The sequence below is a fragment of the Ipomoea nil genome, unplaced genomic scaffold (genome assembly GCF_001879475.1).
Source record: "Ipomoea nil cultivar Tokyo-kokei standard unplaced genomic scaffold, Asagao_1.1 scaffold1339, whole genome shotgun sequence".
In the NCBI taxonomy this organism is placed as follows: domain Eukaryota; kingdom Viridiplantae; phylum Streptophyta; class Magnoliopsida; order Solanales; family Convolvulaceae; genus Ipomoea; species Ipomoea nil.
Window position 1 is genome coordinate 851784 of NW_017617767.1, and position 6622 is coordinate 858405.

At 32.0% G+C, this 6622-nt stretch overlaps 1 long non-coding RNA gene across 1 annotated transcript; it reads left to right on the forward strand.

Moving 5' to 3' along the window:
• The first annotated feature begins 726 nt into the window (after positions 1-726).
• On the forward strand, positions 727-6347 carry LOC109185664. Its single transcript, XR_002055015.1, has 3 exons — positions 727-1084; positions 1227-1323; positions 5780-6347. It is a non-coding gene; the product is annotated as an uncharacterized LOC109185664 (long non-coding RNA).
• The last annotated feature ends 275 nt before the right edge of the window (positions 6348-6622 follow it).

Genomic DNA, 6622 nt, shown 5'->3' on the forward strand with positions numbered 1-6622 from the left:
TTTTTTCCCAACTTGTTACTATGTAAATTTTCTGAAACATATTATAAAATGGGTTAGATAATATTCCGTCTTTATAGTAATACGTACAAAATAAACACATGACACAATACGACAACGTATTGTGTGGACCATGGTATACACAATGTTATGTGGACCATAACCTAAATACATTTTTAATATATAGGTAATGTACATTAATTTTGTACTTAATGTACATTACCTAAGATAATGTTTACTACATCTAATCAATAATGTAAAACACCGTGGTCCACACAATGTTATGTGGACCAATAACAAAAATACATTATTTTTGTACATAATGTACTTTACCTAATATAATGTATACTCAGTGCCACCCTAATGTACATCCGTTGAACTAAATGTATAAAACTTTTGTGCTGAGTATACATTTACTTCATATTGAATGTACATTATCTTATACTATACAAAATATGGTCGCAACAACTTTTATTGAGTATGGTACACACAATAATGATTGACAAAATGTATATTTAGCCTAGTTATATCAATCTTTGAATATATACTTAGCATATTGTAATAGACACATAATACATACTTAGCCAATGTAAACCAAAATCTATCAATATAAATTAATAAGCCCAGATTCAAGGAGCCCATACCGGACCCTATAACCCAAACCCGGACCCAATACCCAAACCCGACCCGCTTCTCCCTTTGACTACCCGGACTTGGCATTCGGACATCGTAGAACAACCACAATCTCTTAGCTCTCTCTCTCTCTAACACTCACTCCGATCGCATTCATCTCTAACCTCTTAGCTCTCTCTGTGTGTAACGCTATGTAAGATAGCTCATAAACACTCCGATCTTGTTCATGGAGCTCTAGTATTTAGGTTTTCAACTATATCTGTTTTACAATTTGAGTCTGACCGAAGAAATTTGTTTCTTCTATACACCCACCTCATATACACTGTTCGCACTTACTAATTTCTGTTCGATCTAGTGTTCAAGCTTCATTTCTGGTGTTTTAGAGTAATAGGTTAGAGATGAGTCAGTGTACTATTTGTGGTTTCTACCGGTGTTCGAGAACCCTAATATGAAGGTAACATTTCCCTTTCTTTTGTGTTTGTATACTTTTATCTGTGTAAATAAAGAATTTTAAGCATTTCTTAGTGTATAGATTTGTTCTACATACGAAATCGTTTAGGGTTTTTCTGAAATTCTAATCGTCATCTTTCTTTCAGGTCTTTTGTGAACAATCAGAGTAAGATTAGAGTATAACAATTGTGTTTTGGCTGCAAATATGTGTCAACAGTGTACATACAACAAAATTTGCGAAAGGTAATGCTTAAATTCTGAAATCTTATTGTGCTTAGGTTACCTGGAGTATTAATTGCCTGCTTCCTTTTGCTACCTATAATCGTAGAGCTGAGAATTTTCCGCATGATTACTTAGTGGATTTTCTTTGTGTGGTAAAAGTGAAACTTTCAATATTTGCACTGTCTGAGTATTTTCTGTTTAGTGGTTTTATATCAGTTGGTGTTTATTTGATTGTATTATTTGTCTAAAAAAGTGTGTTTTGTGTGCAAAATGAATTAGCAGTAATAATTGATATGATTGTTGAGTGTTTCTTGGGAACAGTTGAATTTGATATTAATGTTTAAATGATTTTATTTTTAGATTGCTAATATATTACTTGTGTAGTTTATCATATCATAGCCTTTATGAAGTCATTTTTGATTAAATGGATTTAGTAGTTTAACATTCAATTGGTGGCTTGACTGACAATATAATTGAATAGGCAAGTGATGAAATTTTTTTTCTGATGCCAATTTTATAGGAATCACAATAGTAAAGTTGTTTGGCTTTGCATTTTGTTATCTAAAAGCAGATAGTTGTATTGCCAAATGATGATGTTATAAATGTGATGGCAAAATGTATGGGATTTGTCCTGCTTTAGGTAATTTTGTTCAAATTTCAATTTAATTGGTTTTTAAATTCATTACAATATTTGGATTTATTTGACATTGTATATGTGGTATTACTAATCATTTAGTTTTATAGGCAAATGATGATATTCACAATCTGATGCCAAGTCTTTTGTTAAATATCTGTTTCTTAGATAACAAATACAATGTGAATTGTTTTTGTTTAGGGAATTAATTCCATATTTCATTTTAAACTTCGTTTCTAATCCGTTATAATTGTATAACAAATGTCTTTTTAAAATGACTTTAAATTCTTGATATGAGTTCCTTTATATGAAATTTTAAAAGTGGTATTACTAATCAGTTTTTTTGATAGGCAACTGCTGATCTTACAAACCTTATGCCAAAACATTTTCACTTTCTTTTTCTTAGATTAGTAATTGTCGTTTGTTTTTAGGGCTTTAGGGATTTACAGTAAAATGTAAGTCTCTTATTAGTCCATTTCTATGACTGTTTCAATCCAGGACTGTTTCAATTCACTTATAGGAGTCCAGTCGTATTTCCACAGTTAGTTATTTTATTTGCAAATGATGGTTGTATACTTTCCACAGTTAGTTCTTTTATTTGCAAATGATGAGTACAGATCTGTTTCTTACCTCTTGATGCAAGGTTATTTGTTTTGCCGGGCATATTTTAACAGATGAATGCCAGAATTATGTTTTAAATATCTGTTTCTTAACTATTGATGCAAGGTGATTTGTTTTTCTTTAGGAACTGAATTCAATATTTAAAATCTTTAACTCACAACAGAAAATGGAATCACTGTTTGTTTTTCCTTTAGCTTGATTTCATCTGAAAATTAATTTGATCTGAAAATATTTAGTCAACTTAGGTTTATTTTAGATAAGAATTGTGTGCTTGGATGTTACAGAGAACTTGCATAAATGTTTGTTTTCCCTTTAGCTTTTGTTTAAAAAGAAAAAATAAACAATAGGTAACATCATCTGAAACTTAATAATATTTTTGAACTGTAGTTTATTTTAAATAAGAATTGGTGTAGTTTAACCTTTCATCAACTTTTTTGTATGTTTAGCATTTGTTTTAGGTAAATGTAGATGACTAAATTCCACAATCTTTTATATATAAGATCCAACTCTATTAGAAATCTTAAGAATACTCAAAAAAATTACAACTACAAAAGACTTGCAACTACAAAAGACTTGGTAAAAATACAACACCAAAATACAGTTAGATACACAATACAATATATGATTGTGCTTTTAGCTGATTCCTTGAAAACTGGTAGCCTTCATTGCTGGTTCTTGATATTCAACCTGCATATAGTCACTTACACAATACAATACCAAAATACCAAAAAAAAAAAGCCAAATTACTCATAAACAGTTAGTTCAAAAACTGATTGTCCAAAAGCCATATCCAAAACCACAAAACCACACCAAGTTGGTCAATTGTCTTACACTTTATCCATTACAAACCAACAGAGCATGAATATCAAATTGTTTTGTTTTACAGTCCAACTTTAGGCTTCTTAACCTTGCCAGAAGAAGAGAACTCATCAAGTAGTGATCTCTTAACCACAGTGCATTCCTCCAAATCAGCCACAGGGCTCTGAGTCTGCTGAACAGTACTTGGGTTGTTCACCTCATTTTCACCATTGGATGCTTCCTGCAAATGGAAGCAGATATTTAGTGTTCACAGTTAGGCAAAAGATCTAAAAAAAATGCATACTAAAATAAATAGTAGTACCTGGTCTAATTCATCATCCTCCTCTTCATCCTCATCAATCATCTTAGATATAAGATCCTTCTCTTGGTTGTCTTTTAGCTTTGAACAGTAGGTAGAAACCAATAGTTCATCCCTCAACAGTCTCATCACAGTATAAGCTGGATTGGCTCCCCTCATTTGGTTGATTTTCAATGTAATCTTAAATATCATTGACAATCCAATAAGTGATTCCAACTCTTTGGGAATATCTGAAACCTATAACCAAAACAAATACATATTAGGAAAAGTTAAAAAAAAAATAGAGTGTGGATGTATTATCTTTTTTATAAGAAAGATATGTCTTTAGGATAGTGAGGTTACCTTGTTATATTTTTTGTAGAGGAGGTTAGCAGGATTCCTACCAAGTCTGAACACTCCCTATCCCATAAAAGGAAGGGAGCATCTGATAATCCTTTATCCATAACCCTCACAATTACCCTATATCTTGCCATTCCTTCCTTGAACTTTTTATCACAATTAGAACAAATTAGATCCTCACCATCTGGTTTCAGTTTTCTATTGCAACCTGAGGTTATGCAAGATATGTACATCCAACCAAAAGAACCTTCAATTCCTACAATTTGTGCAGGAACATAAAAATCTCCATCCTGCATTGAACCAAGAAATTGTTTAGTAGCATTGGCCATTAATTAGTATCACTGGTAAGAAATATAAAAATATAAGAATAGTAGAACAACTTTAACCTGTTTGTTTTTCAATAAATCACCAACTGAGGTGACAGTCAGAGCACCACTCCTGAATTCTGAAATCCTAGTGGACTGGGACATAACTGCACTTGTGGTAATACTTCTTAAAAGGACTATGAACAGTTGTTATCCTACAGAAACCCAAAAAATAAATAAATACAACAGTGTAGACCCAAAAAAAAGAATTAATACAGCACTGTAACCAAAAAAAAAAAATACAGCAGTGTTTTTCAATGTTACACAAAAATAATAGAAACTTACATAGATTTGAAATCTTCAACTTCCTGATAAGAGGCATTCAAGTAAAGCTTAGTAGCATCATAGGAACTTGTGATCCTGAGTTCACCTAATAAAACAACATAAAAAAAAAGTCAACAGTAAAGGATATCAGTAAGATTTTGGGGCAGCAGTAAAATAGAATCTAATATATATTAGGAATAAGTAAACATCTTACCATTTAAAATCTTTGCCCTGCATAGCTGAATAACCACAACAACTGGTTCTTTGAGATCTGAATTGTAGAATGGTAGCATGGAATCTACATGGTTATCCCAAACAGTGCATTTCAACTGATTTCCCCTGTATTGAAATGAGTTAGTAAAATGGAAATAAGATTGAATGAACTTAACACATAGTGTGTATGAAACTTACTCATTGTCTGCTATCTTGAAATCTATTAGTTTGGCTGGTTTCCCCCCTATTATTTTGTCTAATGGTGCATGATTCTCAATGACTCTGCCAATAACATCTGTAACACAACAATAGAAGATTATATAGCTTAAAAAATGAAACCTGCAAAGTTAAAAAATGAAATCTGCAAAGTAAAAAAATGAAATCTGCAAAAATTACTTACCAAACATGACTTTGTCATTCACTAATGTTGGATCATTAAGACATTGATAGGGTTTAAGCTGAAACATGTTGGTAGGAAACCCTCTGGATTTGATTGCCTTGACCTTGAGTATTGTAGTTCAACCTTATCATATACTGATGATCACAAGTCCTATACATATAGTACTGACTGAACACCAGAAATTTTTTTAGAGAATATAGCTTCCCTTCCTTGAACACATTCTTGTATTTGTCTACATCCGAGTTTTGCATGTTTACATGAATAAATGTTCCCTGTATTTCATGATAGAATAGTGAACAGATTTTTTAGTGTGAAAACAAAGAAAGGAAAATGTAACAGTGTGTACGAAATAGTGCTTACCTCTTCATCGCATACCACAACCTCTCTACTCTTCATTTGTTTCGAACCTCTCCTTTCAGGTATTTCATAAACTCTAACACACCTAATTCGAATGGCCCTCTCTCTATTTAGAGGGACAACATCTTTAACCAAAATATATTGACTTGGCATCTTAAAATATGCAGGGGTTTACAAATTGGTTTACTGCTTAAGGTTGATTTGGAACAATGGTGGCTGAAAAAAGTTTGAGACTGAGGTTTATATAGGCTCAAGAAGTGGAATTCAAAAGTTGAACCTACCATTATTTGCAGCCGGAATAGTGATGGAGACCTTTGAGTTTCCAAGAAATAAATCTTAATAATCATGCAGATTTTTTGGAAGCATTTATTTCAAATACATTTTTAAATCTGTATGTGTGTATCGGAAGGTCTTTACGTGTATATATGTAAATCGATTCAAGCAATCTTGGAAATAGATTTTATATAGGTTATGATTAGAAGTCTTACATAATTAGAAGTCTATTGAATATCCTTGGTAGCATAACATATTAGCTGTATAATTGTCCTTGGAAAGCCAAACGTTAATTGAACACCATCAATTCGCAAACTCTAATCTGCATACTCTAAACGGCGCCGTATGATTTAGGCGGGATAATGGTTGTAGTAGAAAGTTACTGCTTTATTATATTGATAGATTAGAAATGTATCTGGCATCATCTTTTAATTGAAACTTGCACTTATCTGTCTGATTAAATTTATCGGTCGCTCATATTTTCTCAGATTTATCCGATCACAAAATTAAATTGTTAGCGTGAATATATTTATTGCACTAACAATTATGTGTCGAAGAAATTTTTGCTCCATGAACATCTACAGGTGGCAGTTAATTGAAGCTTAATTTTTGGCGTCATGTACCTACAAATGGAGTATTAAAATCTGAGTTGGCAAATTTAAATCAGTGAAAGTTCGAAGTTGCCCTCATTTGTTGTACAATCTCTTTCTATCCACTAAAGGGAAAAATGGTAATTT